Source organism: Fopius arisanus, unplaced genomic scaffold (genome assembly GCF_000806365.1).
Source record: "Fopius arisanus strain USDA-PBARC FA_bdor unplaced genomic scaffold, ASM80636v1 scaffold00023, whole genome shotgun sequence".
Lineage (NCBI taxonomy): Eukaryota > Metazoa > Arthropoda > Insecta > Hymenoptera > Braconidae > Fopius > Fopius arisanus.
Window position 1 is genome coordinate 425,339 of NW_011887762.1, and position 14,065 is coordinate 439,403.

Below are 14,065 nucleotides of genomic sequence, written 5' to 3' on the forward strand. Positions count from 1 at the left end.
GTTAAGGGGAGAAGCCATTGGGAATATATTTGCATTTGTATTTCTAATGCCAACTTTTGAATGTCGTAAGAAATTTTGCACATTAGAATAATTTCCGTTGCATTCACCTCCATTGTTGAACAAATACTGTTTCCAGATATGGAGTCATCGTACTTGATTACCAACCCGCTTCCATTGGATAATACAGGTGATATTTGAGTAACAATATTATGAAATGATCAGTGCATTTATCCTAAGAAGAAGATGATTTCTCCACGTTCGATAAATATACAAGGCGACAGTAACCCAAGTGCGCTGTTCAAAAATGTAGCAGGTGGCGCTGATAAACACGAGTTATACGTACACAAATTGTGATAGTGTGGAATGGATGGGATAAAGCACAGAGAAAAGGAGAGCCCCACCGTCCAGCAGGTGCACCGCAGGTGATTCGTTGTGTCCTTTTCTGTGAGACTAACTCTCTCAAACGGGCGATCCGTTGATCATCTGCAGTCGATTCGTTTACTTTTTATTTGTAGAGAAAAAGGGCAAGACTGATTGGGTTTCCTGACTTGCTGCCTTTCTTTGTCGCATATCTCAATTCCCATATTACGATCCTTTATACAAAAGGGAAAAATCATGTCGTTGTCCATAATGATCAAAGTGCAGCTGAAAATACTGGTGTGGGTGGTGCACGTATCGCTAAGTGGCTAATCCCACCCACCTCTACTTTTCATGACTGGCTGAAAGAACATTTTTTTCTTAATTATGGAAGTATTCATTATAGCCACCTTCGGGAAATATTTTCGATTTTCCCTGTAGAAAACCCACAGCAAGCAGTTTGAATGATTTTGAGTTCCAGGTAAAATTCGACTTGCCATATATTTAAAGTATTATTACCAAGATGTTCTCATTTTTCACGTTTTTTTTTTACTAATTTGTACCAAACGGTTGATAACATTGACGTATAAATACCGTTCTCAAGTTTCATTATTATTCAGTGTCTCACGAAGTTCATCACTGCAGAAGAATATTACTACGGGCTTACACTGAGAAAAAAAAATATTTTTGCCAAGAATATTTTCTTCCCCCCACTAAATCTGGCGATCACTGTGTAAATACTCCCATAAGACTTACAAATGTCAAATATATTTTCTTGTGGTGAGTAAATATTCTTGACTAAAGAAAATTTTTTTCTCAGTGTAGTAAACTTTTGCAAAAATTCATAAAACTTTACCAAAAATTTAGAAAGATAGACGTACGACTATAAGAATTAGTCATCATTGAATACTGATGAAACCTAAAAATGGTCTACTTCTTCACGTCAATCTGATCCAGGCTTTCCACGAAATTTGTAATAAAAAATGAAAAATGAGAAGATATTGGCAATAATTTCTAAAAGTTATACGCCTTTTGCATTCGGAGGGAAGCTTTAATATCGTCCAATTTTTCGATTCTCTAATTTTGCTAGGAAATGATGCAGAATGGTCTGAAATATAAAAATATAAAATTTGAGCGCTCCATGTATAATCTGCATATATAGTCAATTTGGTGCACTTCATAGTGAACTTTGAGAAAATTGAAGGGATAAAGCAGTAGAGTTGGTCTGACAAGTCCGAAATTTAATGACATTATAGGTATATCACTAGACTAACCGTGTGACCAGATTCAGCTGAATGGGTCCTTTTGTTTTTGAGAAATCACCATTCCCTTCTGCAACGTTTCACGCGAATATCTCGGCAACGATCCAAGAGAAAAAAGTTTCTTTCTCAAAACAGTCATCGATGTGCTCAATCTATATCGGCTAAAATATATCTCCGCGTTCATACAAAATTTGCGAAATATTTCAGTTTCTTGTTTTGTTTAATGCTAACTTTCTGGCTTCTTAAATAATTGATATATCAACTTCAAATTCAGCAGGACTCTTACTTTTGACCCTGACATGTTTGGAATAGAAGATAGATCAAATCGGATCATTGGTTTGGAAGATGTTCAAGTATGAAATGAAATCTATTTTCTTCATCATGGCTCTACCATAACACTACTCTACCATTTTTCGTACGATTTTGCTACAGCAATCATGACGAATGATGCTGGAACGTGAGAGTGAACATCCAAATTTTGCAGTGAGCAACAAATTTCTATTATCGCAACAATTCTTAAGCGAACTTATAAACAATTTCTAACGTAATTAACGTAGTGTCATGACTATCTGGTACTAAAAAAAACTTCAATCCCAATAAAGGCACCCAATGACTTCTCAATGAGGTAATTGAAAACTCGATTTTTCAGGTTCAGAGATTCGACCCCTGACCAAAATCGTACAGGTCCCCCCTCTCCCCTTTATAATGGGAGCACCCTTATGCACCGGATGTATACGAATTCACAAGAAGCCGACCTGTAGTGGTGCAAAGATAGATCATGATTTGATACCTTTCCGATTGATGTAAAATATATGCTCTACATATTTTCACGCTGAGACATCGATGAACCCACCCCAATAATTAATTATGCCTTGCATAGTCCAGGGCTCGAAAAAAAAGGACGATTTCCGTTAAGGCGGCAGATGCACCGGTTACCCTGGAGTTTCAAAGTGGAACCTTTGTCGGCTGGTTCTTTGAGTATCGTAATCTCTGAATAACGATGCATTTTTCGAAATTCTTCTCCTAAATTCGTCCGAGAAGTATCTCAGCGTAAATTTCACCCCCAGTTGAGAAAAACATAATAAAAGTGTTAAAATGCAGACTATTTTACAATAACCATTTTATTTTTATTGCACAAGCAACAACATGTAATATAACATACAAATTAAACATATTATTTCCAATACCAGTTTGGCGAACAATTAATATATTTGTAATCAACGTATGTTTGGATGTACGTATGCAGGTGAATCATCGCTATACCTATCTTGAAGTAGCCAACATGCTTCCGCAATTACGTCAAAATGTACCTCTTTGCAACTACATCGCACGTACATGACGAACGATATTTATAAATAACTGAGATACCATAACAAATCAAACGAGAATTTCTGCATTCACAAGCTTTTTTCGTTCGGTTGTTTTAGTTGGAAAGTGTTTATACACGGCGAGAAGAAAGTGTTTCCTCAATGATATTTAGTCAGCACAAGAAAATAGATTTGGCATTAACTTATCTTATGGAAGTAGGGGGGAGCTGGACAAAATGGAACGTCCCGGCAAAATGGGATACTTGCAATAGTATATTGTGCCTCTAGGGAGTAATAGTATTTTTCACGCCTATGACGGAAAAAGAGAATCGGACGAATGCGACTTTATAGTCCGAGTTGGAGACGAGGATTATAACGCGCATGAGTCAGAATCACTTTTTTCGCCGTGGCTATGATGCTATTTTATGTCATTGTGGCCGAAAACGCGTTTTTATCCGAGCGAAGCGAGGTTAGAAACGCGTTTTACCGGCCGCAATGACATAACAGTATATTGCTCACCTAGGGAGGGAAAGTAGACAAGTCCTTCCCACGTGCAAAATTACCACCCGAGCCGAAGGCGAGGGTGGTATGCACGTGGGAAATGCTTGCCTGATTATCCTCCCGAGGGTTGCATACCATTTTTCTGTCGATATGCGGCGAAAGTGACGTTTCTAACCAAACGAAATGAGGTTAGAATGCTCACTTTCGGCGCATGTAGGCAGAAAAGTATTTTCTCATTTTCAGCTCGGGTTATAAACTCACATTTCGTCAGAAAATACTTTATATCTACCGACGGTAGTAGCCGTGCGGTTAGAGTGCTGGACTAACATGCCAAGGATCCGGGTTCGATCCCGGGCACCGGCGGTCAAAAATATATAGCGCTCTGATCTCACGGTTTCACTGCCGAGCGGTAGTCCTGTCAAAAAGGACGACTGTACCAGGGCAGGTTTTTCCCTCAGATGAGGTTTTCCCTCCCTTTTAGCAAATGCGGTACAGGGGGTTGGGGGGTGGTAAGGGAACAAATCGTAAAAACCCGAAAGGGTATACGAGTGAAAGAAATACTTTATATCTGTGAGGCACACGATATTTTATTCTCGTAGGGACTGGAAAGTACGATTCTAACCTCGCTGAGAGTTAGATCGCAGTTTCCTGTCCCTAGAGGAATAAAAACGCTTTTATGTCACTCGGCCCGCCTTCACCTCGTACTTTGATCGCCCTAGAGAGATAAGGCCGCCTATCCCCTTCCTTTTTACTTACCTCCCTAGGGCAATAAAAATACTCGGTTGGCATAAAGTGAGATATGCTACACGATTTTAAAAGCATTTGAGCAATATATTTGATCACAATCCGCACCTTAAGAGAAAATACGTACAGGTCATTTGGTCGACTCTCCTTTATTTCTACTGATTTACTGGTGGCAAGAAAATATATTTGGCAAAGTCCCCTTAAACTAGGTTTAAACTGTCCAGACACGATTTGAGAGAACTATTCCCAGAAATATGTAATCGAAAATTCAATGACGTGAAGAGTATTCGAGGGACATTAGTGAATGAACTACTCGTCAAATATACCACATTGCAAAAAAAAGAAAAAAATAGTCGATTTTTTCAAAAATTTTTAAATTTTTCTACACTTTTAAAAAATGTTGAGTTTTTTTCAGTTTTTAGATTAAGGTTGGCCGACCAGTACATCACCAGTCAAGCTAGAGTACTGTTAACTTTGACTAACGCAGTAGTTCGGTTTGACAACACTGCTTAAAGGCTTGCACACCTGTGTGATGCGTTACGGAGTGTACAGATGTTTAAGAATATTTTGCGCGTGGAAAAATTTAGATTCATGGGCTATAATTGTTGAAATTAATTAGTTGAGTGTGAAATCAATCGATCTGGCAAATCTCATTACAGAAACACAACACACGTATGGAATTCCATCACACATGCGTGCAAGCCGTTGAGCAATGTTGTCAAGTCAAACTACCGCGCTAATCAAAGTCATCAGTACTCTAGCTTGAGTCACGATATACCGGGAGTACTATTTCAACTTCTGTACATATAGCTCAATTTTTTTTTTATTTTTTATTTTTAAAACTTGAAGAGTCTGTGAAAAATGAGAATTGCCATAAGACTCCATGTTAATCGTGGAAAAATGAAGAAATAAAGAATTATTGTTTTAGGCCATCCAGATTTTCATAAATCCAAATGAATTGTTTTTGCATTAAAATCTATCTGTATACCAATTTTCATCAAAAGTTCATCGTTATTTCGATATACCATAGGACAGCCGTAAAAAAAAAATAACTCACCACAAAGAACCAGTAGTCGTCACACCGGCTCATGCGGTCACCCATGCTAGACCCCAGATTGTGTTGAGAAAAAATTAATTTTTCGACTCGTGGAATTGTAAAACTCGCCTTCGGCTCGTGTTACAGCCCTCACACGAACTAAAAAATCCATTAAGCACTTGCTGCGTAATATACTATTCGTTTGTGGATGGTACACGATAATTCTAGGCTATCCATAAACATTGATATACAAATCTGTCTTAACACAACTGGAAAATTTACTCCAAAAAATTTGACTTAAACTTCCTTGGACATCAGCTGCTGTTGAGTTGACAACATACTTTTCCATCATGCTTTATGTTGAACGCTGTAATCATAATGTCAAAAGTCTACAACAAACACGAAGTGGCCTTTCTAGGACAATAGTCGATGTCAATCCGATAACAATCAATTTTTTTACTGTATTTTCTTCGCAGGACTGTTGACCTCGCTGAGGATGCTAGACACAAATGTAGAGATCTACAGTGCTCGTCGAGTCAGACGAGAGTGGCTGATGGACCCACAATAATTCCTAGTATATCGGCCGGTAGCATGACTAAAATTTTCCATGATTTTTGTAGTCCATATCTAAATGGATGTGCAGTTGAACGGAAGTAACCCAATGATAATATGATGCTGGAGAGGGAAGAGAGAAAATATTATATAAAAACCATGTTACACATACTAACAACAATTGTAGCAATCAGCCATATGAACTATCCTATTCCTATGAAAAAGGGAGATGAACATTTATATCGAATCGAATCGAAACTCTCGAAAGTTGAAGCCTAAAATCTGTCACACTCATTTCTCACTCTTGACTTATAGGCTCATGGTCATTTCCACTCATACTTCGCTCAATTGGCGTGCATGTACTGTACTGTACACGAAATTTCTCATGGAGCACATGCATAGCGTCATCTATCTGAATTTACTTCAAGACACGATTTTCCAAAATTTTTAATAACTCAAAAGTTCAGAGTCTGACGGACTTATCGGTAATAATAACCAGGAAATTTCATATGAATGCGTTGTGTTTAAGTATTTTAAGGTGTTTCATCAAATCAAATTTCACGAGTCATTTTTTGATCTTACAGATTAGTAATCTGTGACAGAAGACACATCGTCATGCACGTGCAAGCGTGCGTTCGGAGTCTCGTCTAATAAATCTAGAAAATATGACAATTGAACAAACATCTTAGTTAGAAACCATGCGCAAAATCTACTTAGATGAAACCATTTACTAATGGAGTTGGAATAGATTATTTTAAGTAGATATGTCAACTTTCTTTTTTAATTTAGGTTTTGGATAACCATTAATCTAACCGTTGAAATCTTTCCAATTGTTGCCGAAAATATTCGTTTAGAAATTAATTTCGAGGGTTCGTAACGTGGCTCAATGTGGAGGAAATACTAGTGCAATATTGCGGGTCCGTTAACGCAAGGCGAACAAACGTTTAGCAGGATTACCTGATGGTAATGTTTTCCAAAATATCTCTGCTTTTTTAAGAGCAGGGTACATTATAGGAAAGTTTCAATAAGATATTAACAACGTCGTTTAATAAGCGTCCATCATTTACGTTATCGACTTCACTTGATTGATCGAGACTGTGTATATAATCAAAACAACGTTTAAAAAAACCGCCATCCGGCAAAGTGACAACTCTGAACGTGGCCGGGCAAGTCGAGGTTGAGACGGCTCATGATTCAAATCGGTCATACTAAGATGAACCCATAATTTCTTGTTTTAAATATATTTTATTTCAAATTCTCTCTGAAAAAGAATGGAAATAAACATTTCTATAATATTTCATTTCCGTAAGTATCTGCAACTAATCTGAAATTACTAAGAGATAGAAGTAACTATAATATGGATTTATACACTCTGATTAATACTTTTATCTTCATTTGTTTATTGAATCATTTGATTAATCTATTACCTAGTAACTAGTACATCTGTTGCCCGAAAAAACTGACAACATTTATATGTTTATAATGAATCACTTGTTCATCTTTATCTTTTAATATTTTTTCGGAATTATTAAATTTTTTATTAGCTAATCATGCAATTATTCTAAAGTGAAAACTCAGTGGAGATCACAATGAAACGAATCGGGCTAATTTGCATAATTTTTTTTCGCATTATCGTATATGGTCTAAAAATAACATATTTTGAACTCTTCAACCCAAATTTAGTCATCCAGTCACAAAAAAGTCGAACCTTCAGATGGGTACAATATAATGGTTTCATTTGAAAGTAAAAATGGGAAACGTAGGGGGTCCACCCATGCGGTGGGCCTACACGACGAATATTTTTTCATCAGTCCAAAATAATTCATTGTTTCTTACGTATTGCAAATATTAAAAAATCCCTAGATATAAAAAAAATTTAAGTAAATGGCATTTTTTTAAGTTGAGAAATTTACAAACATGTAAAATTCTGCCTGTTGTCATTAAAAATATGCGTCAATAATAATGGTTGTTTTCAACGATAACCATTTCGATTCTTGCATCTTATTTTATACTTTCTTTTTAATTACGCAGCTTAACATTTTTTGATCTTTTGAATTTTCGTATTCTAAAAACGATTTTTGAAAATTGCCATATCTCGAAAAATACTTAACCGATCCACGTGAAATATTTCCAGACATGCTTCCAAACAATGCTGATTATTCCATAGAACTTCAGATTTTTACTTTGACCCATATTATTTTTTCTGTTTTTTGGATTGTCTTTTTGTTTTCGGCACAGATACACACACACACACACGCACACACCCATGTGCACTGCAAATTTCGTATTTACACATTTCATAACATTCTAAACGATTATCAGGAAAAATTGACAAATGGAAAAAATGATGGATTACAAAACTCCAATTGGGATGCAAAAAAATGTGAGATTGTCCGAGTAATGAAGTTTTTATTCGGTCACTCCTGATGAAAGCATGTGATGTTACAACTTGAAAGAATAAAAATAAAATTGAAATAGTAGTGGAGAATTGGTTGCAGCACTAAGGGTAAAGTGGCGGCCGCGTGTGGTGCATTGATGATGGTGATGGGTAGGGGGCGAAGCGGGGGTGGAGGGGTTCGGTTAGCTTAGGTTAGTGGTCTCCCCTCCCCCGGCGTCAACACATCAAGACCGCCTCCAGGGGCCTAGCGGAGGCCCACGAAGTCCACCAAGTACCCCACAAACGATATAAACCATCAAGAACAACAGAGAAAGAAAAAGCTAAAATGGAGAAGGAGAAAGAAATGGAATAACGAGACCAAAAACCCGCACCCAACAGACCGGGACTCAGGGACCTTACCTCGTCATCTCAGTTTGAGCCCATCCTTGGAAACCCACGGTTCGGCACAACTGAAACTCGGGCCTTGTCATTCACAATGGGACACGTGTTTTACTGAGCTGAAGTAAACAAAGAATAATATATACAGGCGCTTACTGCATTTATACTTTTAATAAATTATAATAAACAGTGTGATTAGATTTATATGTTTATAACTAACTTGTTTAAAATAATAATAATCTGACAAAGTGGATTTTTATATTAAAAAAAATCTTGTAATTGTCAGAACGATCTTGTTATTGAGGGCTGTATTTATCGGGTCCTTTCACGAATTTTATTTGAAAGTGATTATCTCTGAATTAGTTTCGAAGGATTTTTTAAATTTTGGACGTAGATAATACGCTACATCAGCGGCAGTCACAATTGGTGAGTAATTTTTATGCCGGCACACCTTCGCAGTCATTTGAGGTTTTCTTTGTACCAACGAGGTCTAATTAGTTATCGTTCCATTCCATTTCTTATTGATGCTGTTGAGAGCTTGACACATTTTACCAACACATTAAAACTGAAATTTATTAAATTGAAAGCATGATGACCTGCGGACAAAGAATCCTCAGAAGATTACCCAAAAGACGTACAGGAAGTTTTTTTTTAAGTGAAGTTGTTCTAAATGAATGAGTTGTATCATATGAGTTGTATCATATGAGTAGCTATGGAAAAGTGTTGAGGATTAGTCAACTTTCGATTGATTGAACTCCGTAGAAAACTAGATAGGTCTTCCACTGGTTTTACATTGCTTTAATTAACGAAGATCGACAGGGGGCAAGAGCGTCTGGAAAGATAAGATGATAGTGAGAAGACTAGGCATCGGCGAAGTCTAAAGGGAGACTCCTGGTTGACCTTAACCGTCCATTCCGATTAAATCTACTTGCACTCATCCAGTTGACAGCCAATAGCGTAGAGAAAAACTGTAGATAAAAAGTGGTAGAAAAATAACATTAAATCAACAGAAATCATCGATTTGGGGTAATGGATTAAAATTCTAATCGTCTGAATGGTCTGATTATACCCATCCAAACTTTTAATCAGTTGAACTCACAGAGTTCCATAAACTGCATCCAGACTGTTGTAAAATTACACTTGAAATTGTAAGCAAAAATACTTGAACTTTTTAACATCAACGAGGTAACGTAAAAGTTCTGGAGAATTTTTGATTGACAAATCTGATTGTTTTCAATATTCCAGTAATTCGATTTTTACGTCTATATAATAATGAAAAAGGTCGAAAATTTAAACCATAATTTCCCTGAATTTTCAATATTGAAAATTGATTTGTATCTGATGTTGCATTTTTACGATGAGCATTTTTACAATCAAGGAGTCTAATGATCTTACGGTCAATTATTATTTACTATGAAAGACTCAATTTTTCTGAATTCTCAAGATAAATGAGAGATTTAGTGGCTGTTTGTAATAAATCTGGAATTTAATTCAATATAATTGAAAATTCATGAAAGCATTCTACCAAAAAATCTTAGAGAACTATTGGTATATACCGTGACGTCCAATTCTCCTAATAGTGAATACCCCTTTTTCATTTCTCCAAAAATATTAAAGTAATGTTTGTCCTCCTCATTGATTATCTACATGAGCAAAAGGGAAAAACCGAAGAAAAAAAAACTAAAAGGGATAGTTGCTAGAGGCATAGAACTATGAAGAGTTTATGCTGGTGCCTGCAGGGTTACCTCACCTTTATTTTGACCGGGTATAGCACTGAGAAGCGTCCGGGGGAGCGGCTCCACGAGGGATAATTCCCAATCCTCTCTAAAGATTATGTTGCAGGTACGTAGATAGCTTCAATTGAATCGGATCGAATACCATACAACACGTCTATACAGAATCTCTTCCTCCATACCTAGAAGGGACGTTTCTTTTTTGTGGCTTTCACAGTAGTGAAGCTCTGAGGCAGATGGAAAACTCAAAAGAATTGCATAAAAATTGTCTTGGGCAGTTTCATTGTACGAGTGTGGGAGTTTCCTTCAGAGGCTTTCGTCATAGAATTGCGCCCATGCGGAGGGGAGAACTTCGAATTCGTTTCAGTACTTATACGTCATCCATAATGTTTTTTTGTCATAAAATTTCCATTTAATCGAACTACTGACTTACCACATCGTTACCTTTTTTGAATCCAGTTTTCAAAGTTAGACTCGATAGTCCGTTGCCAGATTTTTTTTTTCTTTATTCAGTTACCGAGATGATCGCCTATGACCTCAGAAAAACCGTTATATTCCGTTGTTCGAACGTTCTTTCTAATCTCGTTGGCTAAATAATGAAGGATTGGTGCCTCCCCAAATGTCTAGAATGCGAACGGGACAAAATGTCCCGGGAAGAGACATCAAACAGAAAACCGGTATCCTTAGGTAGGACGGTTGGCAATACAGTGCTTCTCTCGTTACTATCATTTCGAGGGCCGTCAAAAAAGAGGAAAACCAAACGAACAGGAACAGACACCTCATAGTATGATCGTGCATTGTCCCGTTGGGGTTAGAGACAGGTTTTATTCATAACACGTATGGTAATGAATTTCTTTCGCATTCTTTTTCTTTCCTCAGTTCTTTTGATTCGACCCATTTATATGGGCAACCCTTACAAAATTAACCCTTGTTGCCATTTGCATATTTTCGACGTACATCCATGGTAGTGGATGTGTGCATGAAATCTTCTAAACGAACGGCCCACGTGGGAATCGGCCCACAGAAAGGTTCCGATTCTATTTTTTTAAGCGAAGAACCAACGTACACTTAAAGACACTTCCATCCCTTACAGCATACTCAACGAATGTACCAGTAAAAAAAGGGTTTGTTTAGAACAGTAGATTCGTAGACCGTCGACGGAGGAGGTGGCAGCAAAGCTTTTTATATGCTAGGTGCAGAAGTACTTACACTGTACTTACATCTAGATGCTGTATATGTGTGCTGTAGAACTCTAGTTTAAAGATCAGGACTCAAAACATACCGTCAACGGAACAGTTGGATGTTTTGGTATACAATATAACTTTTTCATGTTTATATCTTTCTTCTTTTGGTAGCCAGATCCATTCAGATTTTTTTTTCAAGACCACCAATACCCCCTGCTGCTTTCTTTTTCAAATACTTCTTTTCCTCCACATCCTTGGAATGTATAGTCGCATAGCTATTGGGACAATGAGCCATCGGCTCGGATTTTCAAACTATACACCATTAGCTACAGTGTGCGAGGGTGTACGACCCCCGCTGAGAAGTTACCAGCCGGGTTTGTCTCAAAGGTCCCCCAATAACATTCGGCTATGCTAAATTTTTTTAATTGGAAGGTTTCCTTTTTCATGCTGTACAGCAAAGTTATTAGGAAGTCATAGATTTTTACCGGAAATTTTCATGACTGTTATATCATATTGCGTACTTTGAGCAGAAAGGGTGTATAGAGTCTTGACACTTGCTTTATATTTTAATCAACTTTCGTTCATTGTTAAAAATTTATGAAAATCTTAGGCACAAAGTCATGTGAATTGTCAATTATATTAGTTTGACTTCAATTTTAGTTAAAATCGCTCAGTGAATGACTCATTTATCGTGGAAGGTCAAGAAAATTGAATTTTCCATATTTAATAATAATTCATTCTTCGATGAAACATTGAACTTTCGAAAATCACCAGAAAATTCGAAAAATTAACTGATGGGTCAGTGAGGAATACAAAAATACAAAAATTTCATCTTATTTTGTAGTTGTTGGGAATTTCAAGTAAAATATTCCAGTATATTACAGTATAAAACAAGGAATTCCCATGAACCATAATTACTTTTTTGAGCGGAATTTGAGTTAAATACGTGAAAAAGCACTATACGACTTTTTACACAACACACGCGGTACTCGAAAACGTTTAAAATGAAAGTAATTGCGGTACTTTATATTTAAAAAAACTAATTGAATTCATAGAAAAAAAAAAAGTTGTTAATGAAATATTACTGTAGTATTGGGGTAGTTTGGGGTTTTCCTAGTGAAATCAATTGCACCCTCTCCTTTTTCAAATCAAATTTACACATACATGAGAGTAATGTACCGAATAATGAGACGGTAATTGTGGGGATGGCTGATTCTCGGCAGAGATGGCAGGTGTCGTTTTTTTGAAAATTTCTTTTTGATTTTTTCAGAATATCCTGTACATTATGTTCGGAAAAGCGTAAAGCAATCGAGTTATCGACTTCACTGGGCTAATCTTAACTGTATAAAATTATAAAGATGTTTTTTAAAAAACCGCAAACTGGCAACTCGGATTCTATGTTGTTTTCCATTTTCATTGGTGTTGTACGAGGAGTTTGGTTGGGTTGGGTAAGAATAAGGATGGAAGAGACTTCGTGTGTGGTCCCCTTGCGTGGTCGTCCCCTGGTCACTTGGAAAGGTGTCGCGTGGTGTGTGGTACAGCACGTTGCCACATTACTCGACGAACGACCCTTTTCTTACGTGTGAAGGATCTCCTGGTGCTCCACAGATACTTTCTATGGGTTTTTTCAGTCCTATGGCTTCTCCATTATCATCATATCAACCAAAATCCTCCATCAGTTTTTCCAGATGACGTAGAAATTAAAAATGGACCAGTAACCTTATGAGATTAGTATCTATTCTTTCCTATGCCAGATTCAAGCGGAAATAGAAGTCTGTTCCTTTGAATAGAGGCGATGCCCCTTTTTTTGTCATGTGGGAGGTCCGAGTTCCATGACATCTCCTCTCCATTTTCTACCATTTCTTTTCGTCTTTTTTTTTTGGGTAGGAATTTCAAATCATTTGTCAATGTTAGTTCATCTGAGCGATTCGTCTTACTATTATTGAATAATTCTATAGTACTTCGAGAAAAAGTTTTATTCAAACATCAGCTGGATATTACTTAGAATCAAATTTCCTCTGAAAATTCGGAAAGTATAACGCGTACTTCAATTTTCTTTAGCACCAACGCTTGATATTTGTCTGAGTTTGGACATTTATTGTACTGCAATAATGAATAAGTCTTGCTAATGAAAAAAACATACATTTATTTTGTCAAGATTGTTACCAACCAAGAATTACAATGAAATTTTCAGCGAAGAAGAATGTCGAAAAATGAAAAGTTGAAGAAAAAGTCTGCTTCCAAGTGTTCGATTTTTTTTCTTCTCTTTTTGATTTTTTCTTCAATAAAATACCTGCAGGAGAGGGTGGAGTAAAATGAACACCTTGCTTTGTATTCTAATCATGACAATTTCCACTGAGTTACAAAATTCCTCTAATTGTTAACAAATTTGCGTTGAGAGCACAATTTTTAACAATCTGAAATTATCAGGTGTCCATTCTATCACTGACTCTCCTATTCCTTTCGTATGTTTCCATTCGCAAAAAAATATACAGTTGATAGATCGCTTTGATTTCGAAACTTTTTCTAAAAACAATAACAATTTAAACAATTGAAAAAAAATGAAATTTATCTTCTAATCCGTGAATCCATCAAATGGTCGGGGGATAATTG